A 17,889-nucleotide genomic window follows, 5' to 3' on the forward strand; every position below is an offset into this window, starting at 1 on the left:
ATAAGCAGGTGAATAAGTGTTCTTGCCTGGCTGGAACGTGTGTGGCCGTCATAGTCATGACCCCTAGAAACCACTCCCCCCCCCCCCCGCCCCCTCCTGGTCCATTGAGGTCCGGATCCTGCATCGTTTGGTGCGTACGAATATAAAAACCTATTTTTATGCGAGCTTTGTTAGTAATTTACACCAAATAAGCTCTGTTGACAAAATTGAGTCGCAATTTTTTAATAATATACAGAAGACCAGAGCGGAACGAAGCATTTCACTAAAACTCCTGCGTCAATTTGTAATAAGCACAATGTGATATAGTAATACAGCTACTAATTGCAATCACTGTTCCTCAGTTACTATTTTAGTTATATTTATCATGTAGATACGATATCCATATTTAGCAACTGAACGTTTGGAATTACAGCGAATGTATGCTTCAAATGTTCGAAAATACACACAATTTCATATTTTCGATGGTTTAAAAACGTCACACGAACTCACGCACAGAATTCTGAACAGTATTATTAGTTACAAGTCGAAATTGGTAAAACTAACTTTTTTGCTGAAAAAGTGGGCAGTGCAGTGCCTTTACAATGTGTGGCGTGCGGTGTATGAATAAACTGACGCTGGCTGCTGGACAGAGACGAACTGATTTTGAAAAGTATCGGCTAGCCGCCATTGAGTCAACTGCGCATGAGCGGAAGCCTGGAGCATTCTCCTGCCATCTGACGAATACAGATAGCAACAAAGCAATAGTTTTGTAATCCACCAGATGGCAACACTAGCAAATCTGTTAAAAAGTAGGTTTATCGAAAAAAAAACACAACAAGAAAGATATATAGTCTGAGTTCGTCGTTCCAGTCGATTATGTAATAAACAAATTTCTCCGACAATAATAATTGCATATTTATGTTTTACATTTTATTCCAGTTGACGCACGTGTTCTCAGTTCTCTTCTTGCTATAGTTTATTTTAAATATTAGTGAACGGGCCTGTGTGGTATAGGGATTTCTTAAGTTTCTCTTGTTACGCAATTTTTGAAAGGGCAGCGTTTAGTGACGCAGTTCCCTATAATACTAGCACAAAGTGAGATGTGTTTAGGCAAGGGTTGTTAATGATTGCAGCGGAGGAACTCTATAGGATAATGTAGCTGTTTCTCCCTTCCACTAAATATTTGTATCTGAACTTGGCATCTTGTATGATCGGTGTGTGTGCGCATGTATAAAAACCATTTCTATGTATTTTTTATTATATATTTAAGGCAAATAAGCTCTGTTGACTAAACTCCGTCACAATTTTGTGATAGTAAAGGAAAGAGGAACAAAACATCTAATTAGATCCCCCATGCAAGTTTGTAATAAGTAAAATGTGGTTCAATAACACTGCTACTAACTGTATTCATAGTTCCTCAGTTGCTGCTTTAATTGCGTTTATCATGTAGGTACGAACAAATAGTATCCGTCTTTAGCAGTGACTGTTAAATTTTACAACGAAAGTGTTCTGCAAATGTTTGAAAAATGCACGCAATTTCATACTAGTGAGCTATTATTTTCAGTGGTTTAAAATGCTACACAGACTATGCACACAAATCTAAACAGTATTATTTGTTTGAGCTCAAGAGTGGTGAAGATTACTTTCGTCCTGAAAAACTCGGCATCGTGACGTCCGTCGCATGTGCAACCAGTGGTATATAGATAAACCACCGCTGACTGCTAGACGGAGACGAAATGATTTTGAAAAGTATTGCCTGGCCGCCACTGAGTCAATTGCGCATGAGAGAAAAAGCCTGGAGGATTCTCCTTTCATCTGACGAATACAGATGGCAACAAAGCAATAGTTTTGTAACCCACAAGGTGTCAATGTTAGCAAGTCAGTCGAAGTATAACGTTCATCGAAAAAAGAAAACTAACAAGAAGACATGTAGACTAATTTTCTCGTTCAAGTCAATTACATAATGAACAAATTCCTCCGAAAGTAGTAAATGCATATTTATGTTGTACATTTTATTACAACGCACACAAGCCGACCGTGGTGGTCGAGCGGTTCTAGGCGCTTCAGTCCGGAACCACGCCGCTGCGACGGTCGCAGGTTCGAATCCTGCTTCGGGCATGGATGTGTGTGATGTCCTTAGGTTAGTTAGGTTTAGGTAGTTCTAAGTTTAGGGGACTGATGATCTCAGATGTTAAGTCCCATAGTACTTAGAGCCATTTGAACCGTTTTTGAACAACGCACGCATGTTTTCAGTTTGCTCCCTAGGTATAGCGTAGTACAGATATGAGCGAAGTTCGGGTAAACTAAGGTTCCTCATGGTATAAATTCTTGGACGAGCAGTGTTTAGTGACGTGTTCTCTTACATGTAATCGAAGCGTAAGTAACATATATCTAAGGTTTGTTAGTGATTGCAGGGGAAAATTACTATACAAAAGTTTTGTAATGGCAAACGTTCGTTGGTAGTATGGTTGCACTAAGGAAATAAGTTGGAGACAGTGTTCATTACGAAAAATTTATTTTTAAAGGAAAATAAATATTGTCACTCAAAACAGGAGGTCCAGAAAAATATGCAATGTATGGAGAAAGTCGTGCATGATGTCAACTGAAGTTGCTACATCGGAAATTGCAGAAGAAAAGCTAAAAATTAACAGAAAAAAAAGAAAAGGAGTTATTTTTAGCTGGAATTGTTAATCAGTCTTCAATGTAACTTTGTTTTCTTTTAGATATCTTCCAACATCAGCTGTGTCACATGTTCCCCAATTCGTGGGTTGACTCAAGATGATTTTCCGGTACTTTAACTGCTTGCCTTGCACATTTCTTTTAAAACAGTTGCCATGTCTCAATAACCGCAGAAATATTCTTGCTAATGGTTCACAGTAAGAACGCTGCTCAGGGGAAAACAGCCGTCAGCCTGGTAACGGCGATACGTTGCTGGGATCTGCACACAGGCGACATCTATCCGCATTGGGAGCAAACCATCACCGCAGTACCTCAGCTCATTAAAACTTCGTCTGATATGACGGTGTAACTTTTTTTTTTAATTAATAACTTTTCTCCTTATACTATGTCGTATTTTGTTGAGTGATACAGGTAGGGACAGATAACTGGATACACATAAAAATTTAAATTTCGTTACACATGGCTGACAAGCGAATAGCAGACGCTTCCTAGGCCAAATATCGTCCCCCTTCCCTTTTCCGACCCATAGAAATTGTTAACTGGAATTTATACAGTACGAAAAAATTACACCGCCTAAAGAACTTCTCTGTCAGATGCATATTTAACCCATGTTAATTACTACCATTGTTTTGCACAACTGTACTGCTGTAAGTTGTAGCATGTATATTTCTAAGCGTCGTTCAACTATCTTCGGCTGCTCCCTTTTTTGTAAGAATGCATTAGAAGTTTAGGAAAAAGTTTAGGGACATTCGCAGCGTTTATTCACGCTTTTATTGTTTCGTTCACAAGAGCCATTTTTTCGCCTAGTATAATGGAGAGTCGCGGAAACTTAGAAGATATACTTATTAGGCAGATGTTCGATTACCAGAGGGCTAATTCAGATATCATGGGCAATTTTCAAATGTTTAGTCTAGGAAGTATCCTTTTCTGACAGTGCTATGGTGCCAAAAATGACTTACTAATAACTTCTGAGAAGTATACGCAACTTTTACTACAAAAATCGTGTTACAGTCTCACTGCAGGAAGTTTATTGTACATTGACTTGTTTTCAGTGTTCCTTGATAATATCACACTGTTTATTTACTTTATTGCACTTTATACGCCCCTTTTTAATACTTGAGATATAACTGATACGACATGATCTCGGGTAACGTGATTCACTCAAGTTGCTACGGACAGAACGAGATGCTGCAATGAAAAACATAGTATGGGCTGAATATTGAATTGTTAGGTCATAATTATAAAACACACGAGATAGGGCGAGCAGTGTTACTATAATGGTAACATACAGTCAGATGGTATCACAAGTACTCAACTTGCACAGTATTTTGTACTTGTAGCAGTACGCACTTATTGCACACATCATCTCACCTACATCTCTATTGAATGTACAGCTATGGAGACTTAATGTAGCTTAAGTAAGGAAAACAAAAGAGTATCTTAATCCACTAGTATCTACTTATCTTTTATGCAAGGTGGAACAGCTATGGAGTCCATCACATCTGACAAAATAGTTTTTATTGCGGAGTAAGTGATAAAGCAAGCTGCATGTCACAACGTGAGAGTTACACTTAATGTGAAAATTAATCAAGCATATCTTACGGAGGGACAGACTGCGTATTTAGTTCTTAGTTCTGTAACAATGACATATGAAGAAGAATGATGAGCATTGTTTGTCCTCTTTCTTCCATAATTGGATTTGCCTGAAGTGAATTAGGAAACCATGGAAAACTCGTATTAAGAGGACGGATAGGGAGACAGAGAGAAAAATGAGAAAATTGTATCTTTACTCAGCTTGTATAATTTTGTTTTCGTGCGTATCGAATGCTGAAACTACTGTCATGAATCATCAATTACCTGCTGTCGAATTCTGTCGCGTGTGTAGTCTGTTGACGAGTCTGCTGATGGCAATTATACTATACCTACATTTAATTGTAGCTAATCTCCGTCCTGAAGACTATTTAAAAAAAGCACAGGTCGTATTTCCCGCGTTACGGAACGGAACACATAGCTCCGAGCGGGCGGAATTGGTACTAATTCTCAGCTACTGTCAGTAGTCGGTTAGTGTCGGTTCAGCAGATGATGCTTGGCGTACTTAAGGTAAGCTTAATCAATGACTACTCTCAAAAATATTGGCGCATTAGACGCTACAGATAGTATTTTGTACAGAGAGGTGCTTGTTACATCTTAAATAAGGCCGTAAATGTTTTACTTGCGTCCGATGCAAGTCTGGCTGTCGTGAGAAACCGGTATCGTCTGCTACGCTTCGTGTTGTAAATAAGCGGTTTCAAGTATTTCATGCAGTCAGCGACAATGTAAATTGTTTGTACCTGTTCTGTATGATTCGTTGGGCGGTGTGTGGAGTGATCTTGGTTGTAACGGATCGCGGATAAACATTTTAGGTGATGGCTTTAACTTACGGCGTGCTCTGTGGTACATATTCTCAAAATAAGTTTTAAATTTCATGTTGACATTTTATATGTAACATTTAATTTGTGAGTCATCTAATCCGACAGATTATCATTTTGAACATTTTAAAACTTGTATTTAGTGTTATCCATGAGCTGTTTTCTTTTTCGGCTTTTAGGATACAACTAAAACATACGACTTTGTAGCCGTATGTAAGTACATAAAACTGCAACCAGTCACTTTTTGCCTCAGTATTGTGACGGTAATTTTATGTCGAGACACTGTGCTTGTAGTCTTATGTTACTCATTAAACGCATGAACGCATATTTTTTTGTAGTGTAGACGGTATGCAATCTGTTGCACAGATAGTTTTATTTGGCACCACGCACAATAAAGTGTCTTGCAGAGTGTAGGCGTAAATTTGTCATTTGCTTCCTTCTTCTGATATGCTGTGGAACCAGCAAAGTGTTTAGAACTGACTTTTGCGTTTTTTTTTTAACCAAAAGAAAAAGCGCTCTCTCTCTCTCTCTCTCTCTCTCTCTCTCTCTCTCTCTCTCTGTGTGTGTGTGTGTGTGTGTGTGTGTGTGTGTGTGTGTGGAGTTATTCACACAATCTATTCTTCCACTATTTTGTGTAAATAGCGATTCTCTTTGTTTTTATATTCACTCATGCATATTTTGTCTAACTTGGAGAGACACTATTATTCTAATATTTTCCTTCGGTGTTATCGCGTCTTCCAGTATAATAGCGTCTTTTATTCCGTCTGGCAGTAATAAGGATGCCTTATTCTCAAGTTTCCTTCCGCTCCTATACGATCCTGCTGTTCTAGATAAATAAGGTGACCATTTAAGTCTTGGTTGGCATATTTAAGCTGAGTGTGTTACAACCGCCGATGACACAGACTAATACTGCTAAGATGTGCCTTCACTATCAAGACACACCGCAAATTTGAATTCTGGCAAATGTCTGTAAAGATCCTGAATACCACTTTGTAGCATTTCCGAAATGGCACTATATTTTCTCGTATTTACTTAGCCTTTTATACGAACACTATACACTGCCAATGCAACGAGAATGAGTAGGAAAGTGAACTAGAGGCATTTCCTTAACATTATTCAAATTTATTACGACATAAATCATTGTGGGCTTATTACAGGAGTTTTTCTGATACTTAACCCTCTCTCGCCAGCTTCTATGCGCAATACGTCTCCTGCTCAAAAAGATTCCTTTGATTCGTAGACATCAATATTCTATAAAACATATTTTGCACAATTATCGTAACCTCGACCACACTTCTTTGGATGATTTGATCGTATGGCATAGCTTCCTAAAGTAAACCAGTACACAGCTGTTTCGTGATGCTTCCAGAACGTGCTTTCACAGCGTGTTATTCATTTGATATCTTAACTTATCCCGTACATCTTATTTGGTTTATCATATTCTCCTTCTCGTGTCCATATTTTGCATGGAATCCAGCTTTCCTCCACAAATTCTTAATACCTGTTCTGATCAACGGCGCCCATGCGATAGTTTGTAGGGAGGTGGGGGCGACTAGACCCGGGTGGTAAGGAGTATTTTTAATATTCTGGAAGACGAATGGCAACTTGTAAGTAGCCTAAATAGTTACAGTTCCGACCCTGTTCAAAACCTACGTAATACCGACTTTTAAATCACTTTCTTGGAACAAAAACATCTGACTACACAGTACTTTTTGCCTTTGTCTGAGAACTAGCCACCCCCCCCCCCTCCCCCCACCATTGCCGCTGTATGGGCGGCGCCCTTGGTTCTGATTCAAATGGCAGCTGCAGTTTGAGTGCCCTCTGGTTTTACTGTGTTTTATCTATACTTTCCCCGAGCACTGTTTTTGTCAAAAAATCGATTAGGTCAACTGAGTCTCCCTAGCGCACGACGTTTATTAAGCATCTAACGATAAACGTATGTCCGTATAGCGTTGATTTGATAGATTTGTAGTCGTGGGCAAGAAGACCGGAACATTATGATTAGGTTACTGTTATGTTCAGTTATAGCAAACATTTGGATATAATTTTTCAAAACCAAGTAACTAAGTGTACAATGGTGATAGACTGAGTTATTCTTTCCGTTTAACAGCATAAAAGTTGTGATGAATGCAGCTACTCCGTGAAATGAAAATTGCGGGACACATTGCTATTAGGTCTATTTGTAGAATTCACATACTCTGTTGTATTGGTCTACATTAATTCGGTTTTCTGAACTCTTATTGGAGTAGACCAGTCTGCGCTTGTTCCTTACACACTTCCTGAAATATTGGAATCCAATAGTCTAGAAGTAAATTTGCAGAAGGTAGACTTCACTGATTCTGCGAGATTTAAATTTCTTGAAAGCCTACCCACTTCAGTTAGACAAATCAGTGTACACTTCTTGTGTTGTCCAGGAAGGTGGTAAGATGCAAAAGACCCAACTTCTATTCGAAAGAAGTGTCCTTCATACCTGTGTCACGCATTTTTTATTAGATTTAGCGTTGATTCTCTAAACCTCTTCACACGCATGACGGTATGGTTTCTTTAACAGAGCTTTAAGCCAAGAGTGCATATTTAAAAGCTGATATGGACCAGGGCCAAATAAACGAGATTCGCGTTTAGGCGCCTGCCCCCCCCCCCCCTTCCCCCTCCCTCACTTAGATTTTCATAGAAGCGTAAATTTATTTAGAAAAGTAATACAACATTTCAAACATGGCTGAAGCAGCAACTGTTAAAAATCTTCACGGTAAATGATAACAGCCAGACAGTTGAAGGATAAAGATTTATTGAAATCCTTGACACGGTTTCGGTATATCTAAATATACTTTCATCAGAAGCAAAAATGCACCTGAACAGGATGACACCTTCATTAGCAAAAAACTCAGCAACAACTGAGATAGAAAAACAAACGTTTGTAGCTTTAAGTAACCATGGAAATTGCCAAAGTATTACAAGCACAAAAACTTTTAGTCACTTACTAAAATCACATCCTGCTGTAGAGATACATAAAACAATCGTGCCAAAGGCGGCACCAGCAGCTAAGATTAAAATATCACCTCCATCTGTACAGCATAATTATGAAGAGAAAACACTAGTGCCTTCTCTCGTTGAATATGTTCCCTAGCGCAAGTTTCACCTGTGTTACACTAGGACACAGGCAAATTGGTGTTCATATTTTCTTTTGTATGCAGGTAGTTTAAATGGTTCTGATATGTTTTATTTATTAAGATAGAGGGTTTGAATCAGCACAACCATTAAAATTTTGACGCGCGTGAGTATGTCTCCTAGGTTTTAATGTGCGCGAGTGTGTCTCGCATACCAAGTGCCCTCTCGGTGAAACTGTCTGCCCTAGTGTTTAGACACCCTCTTCACGCTAGTTCACAAGCTAAGTAGTGAGAGTATGCTGCGTTCGCATCGACCATCTTTTCATAATTAAGCTGTACAGATGGAGGTGATATTTTAACTACTGGAGCCGCCTTTGGTACGATTGTTTTGTGTATCTCCACTGCAGGATGTGATTTTAGTAAATGACTAAAAGTTTTTGTGCTTGTAATACTTCGGTAATTTTCATGGTTACTTAAAGCTATAAGCGTTTGTTTTTTTCTTATAGATCAGTTATGTTGCTAAGTTTTTTGCTAATAAAGGTGTCATCCTGTTCAGGTGTATGTTTGCTTCTGATGAAGGTATATTTAGATATACCGAAACCGCGGTCAAGGATTTCAATAAATCTTTATCCTGCAACTGCTTGGCTGTTATCATTTACCGTAAAGTAATACAACACAATTGCTTTAAATGCGCTGCAGTGCACTCGTCTGTTTTTCAAAGCCAACGCTGTTGCTCCACGGGCCCAACTGCCTCATTCTGAAGGGCGGAGTCTAGCAAACACCAGAGTTCAATCTCCTTATTCACTCGTTGGGCCCGCCGTGCGGTAATCGCCTAGCAAAGTCAGTTGTTATTGGTTTTTTCCGTCTTGAGCTTGCTGCAATTTAATTAAAGAGCATTTTACACCAGACGAGTTTCGCTTCCCTGGTTTTTCTGCAAATCGGATAATATGTTTGTACTTTGGACACGTATGTTTGTACATGTCACAGAACAACCACGGAAGATGCTTTATAAATAAAAGCAAAACGCGTCTGGTGTAAAATTCTCTTTAATTAAATTGCAGTAAGGTCAAGTCGAAGAAACCAATAATAACTGATTGTAACAGGTGCTGCCGAAGATGGACATGCAGAAAAACACCTACCAAAATATTCACTGCTAACTGGGTTATGTGCAGGTGCTCGCTTAAGGTGTCACCATTATATAGGTGGGACGGGTCACAGAAATATCCTTTGAGGGCCGCATGCGATTTACTTCGTCACCATCTTCCAATCACTCATTCACACACTGTGTTCCGTAACTCTCACCACGGAGCATGGCAACTGACAGAAGCAACTAACGCAGGCTACAATCAGCTAAGACTACCGCTAAGCAACTAACGTTGATGACTCTGGTAATCACTTGAAGACGGTTGATTATTATGGGACTTAAATCTGTATTACACGTGTCATCGTCGTCTTCAGTCTGGAGGCTCATAGGATGCGGCTCTCCGTATATTCTACTCTGTGCAAGCCTCTTCATCAGTGCAGAGCTATTACAACTTACATACACTTGAGCTTGTAACGATACTCGTACGTAGGCGAGCGATTTGGTCGCCTGGAGAAGGTATGAGGGAAGGTAGGTGAAATAATTGTACGCCTGAACGATAGCAGGCGCAGGGTTCCGGGCGCGCCGCGGCCGATCCGGCTACGTGACCGGTACGAGCGAGTCCAGGTACAAATACGAGCAGCCTCACCACGAACATGTAAATCTCAAAGCTAGGAATTTGGAAGACTGTTACTCGCATGGTCTTTGTGCAGGAATGCACCAAAAACGCTGAAAGATGGCTTCTTACAGCTCTTTGAAAATCTACACTGAAGAGCCATAGAAATTGATACACCTGCCTAATATCGAGTAGGGCCCCCAGAGCACGCAGAAGTGCCACAACACGACGTGGCATGGACTCGACTAATGTCTGAAGTAGTGCTGGAGGAAACTGACACCATGAATCCTGTAGGGCTGTCCATAAATCCGTGAGAGTACGAGGGGGTGGAGATCTCTTCTGAACAGCACATTGCAAGGCATCCCAGATATGCTCAATAATGTTCATGTCTTGGGAGTCTGGCGGCCAGCGGAAGTGTTTAAACCGAGAAGTGTGTTCCTGGAGCCACTCCGTAGCAGTTTTGGACGTGTGGGGTGTCGCGTTGTCCTGCTGGAATTGCCCAAGTCCATCGATATGCAAAATGAACATGAACGGATGCACGTGATCAGACAGGATGCTTACGTACGTATCACATATCAGTGTCGTATTTAGTCGTATCACGGGCCTCTATCACTCCAACTAAACACGCTCCATACCATCAGAGAGCCTCTACCAGCTTGAGCAGTCCACTGCTGACATGCAGGGTCCATGGATTCATGGGGTTGTCTCCATATCCGTACATGTCCATCCGCTCGATACAATTTGAAACGAGACTCGTTCGACAACGCAAGATGTTTCCAGTCATCAATAGTCCAATGTCGGTGTTGACGGACCCAGGCGAGGCGTAAAGCTTTGTGTCGTGGAGTCATCAAGGGTATACGAGTGGGCCAAATGCTTCACCGAATGGTTCGCGCGCTGACATTTGTCGATGACCTAGCATTGAAATCTGCAGCAATTTGCGGAAGGGTTGCACTTCCGTCACGTTGAACGATTCTCTTCAGTCGTGGTTGGTCCCGTTCTTGCAGGATCTTTTTCTGGCCGCAGCGATGTCGGATATTTGATGTTTTACCGAATTCCTGATATTCGTGGTATACTCGTGAAATGGTCGTATGGAAAATTCTTGTGGTATACTCGTGAAATGGTCGTATGGAAAATTCCCTACTTCATCACTACCTCGGAGATGCTATATCTCATCGTTCGTGCACAGACTATAATACCACGTTCCAACTCAGTTAAACCTTGATAACCTGCCACTGTAGCAGCAGTAACCGATCTGACACCTGCATCAGGCATTTATCTTATATAGGCGTTGCCGACTGCAGCGCCGTATTCTGCCTGTTTACATATCTCTGTATTTGAATACACATGTCTATACCAGTTTCTTTGGCGCTTCAGTGTATAATAATCTGCAGTCAAATAATAATGCAAATCTGACATCGTCGACCTCAGATAAGTGAGGTGCATCTAGTGCCACAACAATATTTTCAGTATCTTAAAACTCCAGGAGTAAATATTTCGCAGTGAATAAAGATTTTTACCATGAACCTCTGAATGAACAGCTTTTAAACGCTTAATGGGATTTCATCGTACGATATCTCGCATTGCACTATAACTATGATCTCTGAAAGCTACGTATCTGTATCTATTTTATTTCTTGATTTGTTACGTTTTTTATACAGTTTCATTATGCAAATTTTTGTCGGGATCATCGTATCTTCCACCATTACACAGCAATTGAATACAGCATGACTACTCATATTTTTTTATGCTTGTGTATTTATTTAATGAACTATTTATCTTGTGCCAGTAACTGTATTTAAATATTAATTGCAATTTATAATAAAAATCATGGCAATTTAATAAGTGGTCAGTTGCATGTGTTAGTTTACATCACCTTTGTAAAAGTGTGCCAAAAGACGCTCCTGACAAGCAGGCGTAAATAATTTGTTTAAACAATCTTAACGATGATCTGTTGTAATTTATCGTGAGCGCACTTGCACAAGAATACTGGCTAATTTATTTATGGAAAAACCTAAATTTACAAATGGTTCAAAAATGGCTCTCAGCACTATGGGACTTAACATCTGTGGTCATCAGTCCCCTAGAATTTAGAACCACTTAAACCTAACTAACCTAAGGACATCACACACATCCATACCGGAGGCAGGATTCGAGCCTGCGACCGTAGCGGTCGCGCGGTTCCGCACTGAAGCGCCTAGAACCGCTGGGGCACACAGGCCATAGTAAATTTACATTTATTGTGAATGGTCTGAGTGTGACAGAATCCTAATAAAATTTCTTTGTTTAAATATTGTTGTAATATATTAGTTTAGTCTGGGAGATGGTCGAGTTGAGTCAAATGATGTCTGTTGAACGACATATTTTTTTAGTGAAGAGCTCAAGGGACCGCTTCTGCGCACTTCTAGTCGAATACTGGGAGTCAGACCTGCCTGTGGTAACGAATGGTATTCAGTCGTGGAGGTGTTTGAGTCCGGGAGGTGAACGGTCGCTACCATGCTTCAACTTCTGAAGCGATTTTGTGATTCGGGATGTCTGAGTGTGCTTCAGAGTTGGACTCTAACCTTTTCCACTAGAATCACAGAACTGAGCATTGACACGGCATTAATCCTTGTATCGTGCGTGATAATTTATAAATCATCATGTTAAACTCTAAACTGTTTTGAGTTGGTGAATATTTCGTGTATTGTGGTTATGATATGAACTTCGTTTTTGCATATCTTTACGTAACTTTACTGCTTTTGATACGGATACTTTGTATTTGAACTGCATATCGCAGGACCGCTCCCCATCTATCTGAGATGTCATTTCTTGAATAAACACTATTCAACATAATTCTCTGTCATATACATCAGTTACAGGCGTTAGAATACAACCCTTGGTATTATTCATTTAACTTCTTATTTGTATTTCTGTGTATTTTATCAACTTGAAATTCTAGCCAATGCATTGACTGTTTGACTGCATGATCACAGTTACAGGTAGTTATTTGCAACGAGTTAGCTGCGGAAAATAAAAGCAGCCATGTCCCTCGACCCTATGACTACATCGAACTATTCTTTTTAAACTGAGCTGTGCATAGCCCAAATACGTATAATATCAACCGCAGTAAAGACTCAAATAGTTTGGTCGTATGAAATGCTGCTTGGAAGAGCAACCACCTAGCAGTAACTGTTAGGTACCCTCGCAAGCCTCCTTACTGTAGTCAAGTCTTTGTATTCCTTTATATTTTTTTCACTCCTTCCACCACTCTCGCCTCCCTTCATTGCCAAATTAACAATTCGTTGATATTTTAGAACGTATCCTGTTAACCGAATAGTTTGTTTAGTCATGCTGTGACATTTTTTTTCCTTTCCGATTCGATTTATTGTCTCCTTATTACTCACTTCATGTACCTATCTAATCGTCAGCATTATTCTGCGACGCCACATTTCAAGAGCTATTTTACTACTCAAACAGCAAAACTCATCTACTACCTTCAGTGTCCCATTTCCTAATGTAATTCCTTCAGCATCACTCTGTTTAAATGGACAACATTCGATTACCCTTTTTTTACGTATGTTAATTCTTATCTTGCAACTTTTTATCCATGACACTGTCCATTCCATTCAACTGATCTTCCAAGTCCACTGTTGTCATTGCCGGTATTACAATATCATCCCTAGGCTTACACACTACTTAATCTAACTTACGCTAAGGACAGCACATACACCCATGCCCGAGGGAGGAATCGAACCCCCCCCCCCCCGGCAGAGGGGGGGGGGGGTGGAGTGGGGGGGGGCGGGGGGGGGGGGGAAGAGCCGGGCGAACCGTGGCGCCTAAGACCACGCGGCTACAGCGCGGGGCTCTTTGGACTAATGAATAATACTCTACGTACAATAACCAACGTGATGATCTATACTTTGCTTAAGAGATGCCGTCAAGGATGGAGAACGTCTGAGGGTGATATAAGAGAACTAAAATTGTGATCTAGTCGGTAACACTGACATCAACGTCTTTATTAGGCACTCTGGGATGCTAATTCCGTTACCGCTAATGTTGGCATTCAACAAGCATGTCCTAGAACAAAATGTGCATGTCTCTTTCACTGTCAAGTTATCGTCCAGTGATTGGTAATATGTTGTATAGAATTCTTTTTTTGTTCTGTACCCCAGTCGGAAGAAATGGAACCCTTACGTACCACTTCGTTGTCCGTCAGTTAAGATACCTTTGCTCAGGAAATGACAGATACCAAATTGAAATTTATGTAATATACTAAGGTTGACGGCCCCTTGGCGGTGTAAGAAACTTAAAGTTGTATGTCCATGTAATAAAAAAATATGGCAAATTGTCGCATATTTAAATCCTCGCAATCCTCAAAACGTATAGTGTGCTTTCCGTTGACCTATAATCGTGAATTTGGCCAGAAGCCAGAATTCACAGTACAAGTAAAGGAAAATAGTCGGAAAAGCGCTTACCTAGAAACCGAGAAGTCGCGAGATCGAATTTCAATCGGACCATGAATTTTTCAGTCTTCGGTTTAACGTAGTCTTCACCTCTCAACGAAGTGAGGAGTCGCCATAATTGACTAATGGTTCGGTTTCCTCGTTAGTTCTAATTCTACGTTCCTCGATTGGATAACTGGGGTAGGTTCGGGACATGAAGGTCGCCGAAGTGGCGTTCAATTGGAAGGCTTTTATCAGGTCACTGAGCCACATGTAATTATTGTTATTATCTATATACATCACTTTGCATGCAGCCTCCAGAGTGCGAGTGCTGCTCGCACGACTCCTGTTATTTTTGGGTAATTTATGAGTTCAGGCTGCAGCGACATTAGTTAAACTAGTTTTTACGGTCTCTAATAAAGCTGAGGCTCAGTTAGGAAATTGTGCGGGGCGTAAAGGCCGTTGCCTGTTTACTGGGTAGCTTCTGACTTTTTCTTGAAGTAGTCGCTACAAATCACCGTAAATCAAAATTCAGATGTGCGCATTGTTTCTAATACTAGATTGTGTGTCACTGCAGTGTGACCTCGCTCAGGTACGCTGTGGCGAACCCAATCATTAGCAGTGTCTCTATAAAAAATCGATAGCACACTTTAAGGCTGGGCTTCAAACAGAATTTTTCCAATTAACGGAAGTTGAAATCTAGACTGGCAATGGCAAGGAAAGCGTTTCTGAAGAAGAGAAATTTGTTAACATCGAGTATAGAGATAAGTGTCAGGAAGTCGTTTCTGAAAGTATTTGTATGCAGTGTAGCCATGTATGGAAGTCAAACGTGGATGATAAATAGTTTAGACAAGAAGAGAATAGAAGCTTTCGAAATGTGGTGCTACAGAAGAATGTTGAAGATTAGATGGGTAGATCACATAACTAATGAGGAGGTATTGAATAGAATTGGAGAGAAGAGAAATTTGTGGCACAACTTGACTATAAGAAGCGATCGGTTGGTAGGGCAGATTCTGAGGCATCAAGGGATCACCAAGTTAGTATTGGAGGGCAGCGTGGAGGGTAAAAATCGTAGAGGGAGACAAAGAGATGAATAAACTAAACAGATTCAGAAGGATGTAGGTTGCAGTAGGTACTGGGAGATGAAGTAGCTTGTACAGGATGGAGTAGCATGGAAAGCTGCATCAAACCAGTCTCTGGACTGAAGACAACAACAATTATTATTATTACTGTCATTATTATTATTATTATTATTATTATTATTATTATTATTATTATTATTATTATTGGCAGTGGCTGTTGATAAGCATAACTGTTATGCAGCAGATGCTATTACTTTAACACACTCAAATTTATCAAAATCAAAAAATTTGTGAACACCCTAAAGATGTATTCACGAGCCACCACTGTTCATAAACATTTAAGACCCAATTAAAAACCTTTTATAACAAAAATTACTTTCACATGTTACAGTCTCTTGTCCGGTAAACCCTCAAAAAATTTAAACGAAAATGCAAAAGGTGGAAATAATATTGAAACATCAACGAATGTACATTCTTATGACATAGTGTTTTATAATCGTGTTAAGTAACGTATAGCAATGTTTAGTGTGAAGAATGTTGCAGTACAACCTTCAGAAAATATTACAATTACACTATCCATTTCCTGCTAAGGAAGCTCTTTATATAGAATGTTTTTACAGTAATTCCTCTTATCAACTTCTCGGCTGTGTCGAGGGAGTTGAAAAGATAATGGTCCGACCAGGAAAATGCTTCCAGAGACATACCATTTCCATGCTATGGGGACAAACAACTAAAAAAATGTTTTGTCTTTTCCCTGCATGTCGGCGAAAGAGCTGTAGTTACCTCCTCTAAGTTAGAGTTGGTACATTCAAACCAAACAGCGCGATAATTTCCAGTTCTAAGCTACATATTAAATGCACATTGTTTACTTGTCACATTTGTTATCCGTGTCTCGCTTTCCATTGTTCGTCACACATGGCCTTCCACTGCAATAACAATTGTTAGCATTCAGCAATTTTAACATTGTGCGTGCGTGTGCGTGCGCTCCCGCAAAATGGAAACAACGAATCTCCTGGCACCGGTTCCTCATCTAATCAATACACAGTGTGTACGGAAATTCCTGTTACGAACTTCAAGAACTTGTAGACGGGAGTGAGTACATAATATTTTGAAAAGGACAGTTTCGGTTCAGATGTTTAACTCATCCACTTCGGCTTGAGAACTGAATTAGACGCGACGCAGTGCAGTTATTAGGTAACAATTCGAAAGGAAACGTAACGAAACATCCATTTATCACTTAAGCGCATTTGTTTGTATTAACACTTAACTATCATACTGTACGTACAGAACGGTACTGATGCATTACAACACCGACTCGATGTGGCAGCCACCAACATTTTTACAGACATTCTACCTACGAAGCATGTTCTGGTGCACACTCTGCATCCCAGCTGATGTCTTCAATTTCTGGTGCGGCGACTAGAAATCGTGCCAGCAGATCTTCCTCTTATTCTACAGGAGTCTCGTAAATTAAACTTTGCATACGACCTCAAATGACATCAGGCGACCGTCTGACGTGGTACACGTCATCCCATGTACCCTATTGCATACCGTGACAAGCAACTCTGAAACTTTTCTCTTTCCCTTCGACCATCATCAGTTATTTTGCTCCCCAAATAGCAAAACTCATTTACTACTTTAAGCGTATCATTTCCTAGTCTAATTCCCGCAGCATCACCCGATTTAATTCGACTACATTCCATTATCTTCGTTTTGCTGTTGTTGATGTTCATCTTATATCCTCCTTTCAAGACCTGTCCATTCCGTTCAGCTGCTCTTCCATGTCCTTCGCTGTCTCTGGCAGAATTGCAATGTCATTGGCGAACCTCAAAGTTTTTATTTCTTCTCCATGGATGTTAGTACCTACTCCGAATTTTTCTTTTGTTTCCTTTACTGTTGCTCAATATACAGATTGAATAACATCGGAGATATGCTACAACCCTGTCTCACACCCTTCCCAACCACTGCTTCCCTTTCATGCCTCTCGACTCTTATAACTGCCATCTGCTTTCTGAGCAAATTGTAAATAGCCTTTCGCTCCCTGTATTTTACCCCTGCCACCTTCAGAATTTGAGATAGAGTATTCCAGTCAACGTTGTCAAAAGCTTTCTCCAAGTCTCCAAATGCTAGAAACGTAGGTTTGCCTTTCCTTAATCTATGTTATAAGTCATAGGTTCAGTATTGCCTCACGTGTTCCAACATTTCCACGGAATCCAAACGGATCTTCCCCGAGTTCGGGTTCTACCAGTTTGTCCATTCGTCTGTAAAGCATTCGTGTTGGTATTTTGCAGCCGTGGCTTATTAAACTGATAGTTCGGTAATTTTCCCATCCGTCAACACCTGCTTTCTTTGGGATTGGAATTATTATATTCTTCTCTGCGATGTATAACTTACCTTACAAAAGAAAGAATTGTATTTGTGGAAGTTAGTTGTTTTCTACATAATTAAGTACAGTTTAGGGCAATAACGAAGTAATGTGTTAACTTTGGCAACTCTCCACTTCTCATTTTTGTGTAAAT

At 40.1% G+C, this 17,889-nt stretch overlaps 1 long non-coding RNA gene across 1 annotated transcript in view; it reads left to right on the forward strand.

The window, feature by feature from the left end:
• The first annotated feature begins 4,707 nt into the window (after window positions 1-4,707).
• LOC126249682 (uncharacterized) overlaps window positions 4,708-17,889 on the forward strand; it is a 43,688-nt gene continuing 30,506 nt past the window's right edge. Inside the window, exon 1 of the long non-coding RNA XR_007545640.1 lies at window positions 4,708-4,758. This is a non-coding gene — a long non-coding RNA (uncharacterized LOC126249682). The remainder of the gene's footprint in view (window positions 4,759-17,889) is intronic.

This window comes from Schistocerca nitens, chromosome 3, assembly GCF_023898315.1.
Source record: "Schistocerca nitens isolate TAMUIC-IGC-003100 chromosome 3, iqSchNite1.1, whole genome shotgun sequence".
NCBI classification, from domain to species: Eukaryota; Metazoa; Arthropoda; class Insecta; order Orthoptera; family Acrididae; genus Schistocerca; species Schistocerca nitens.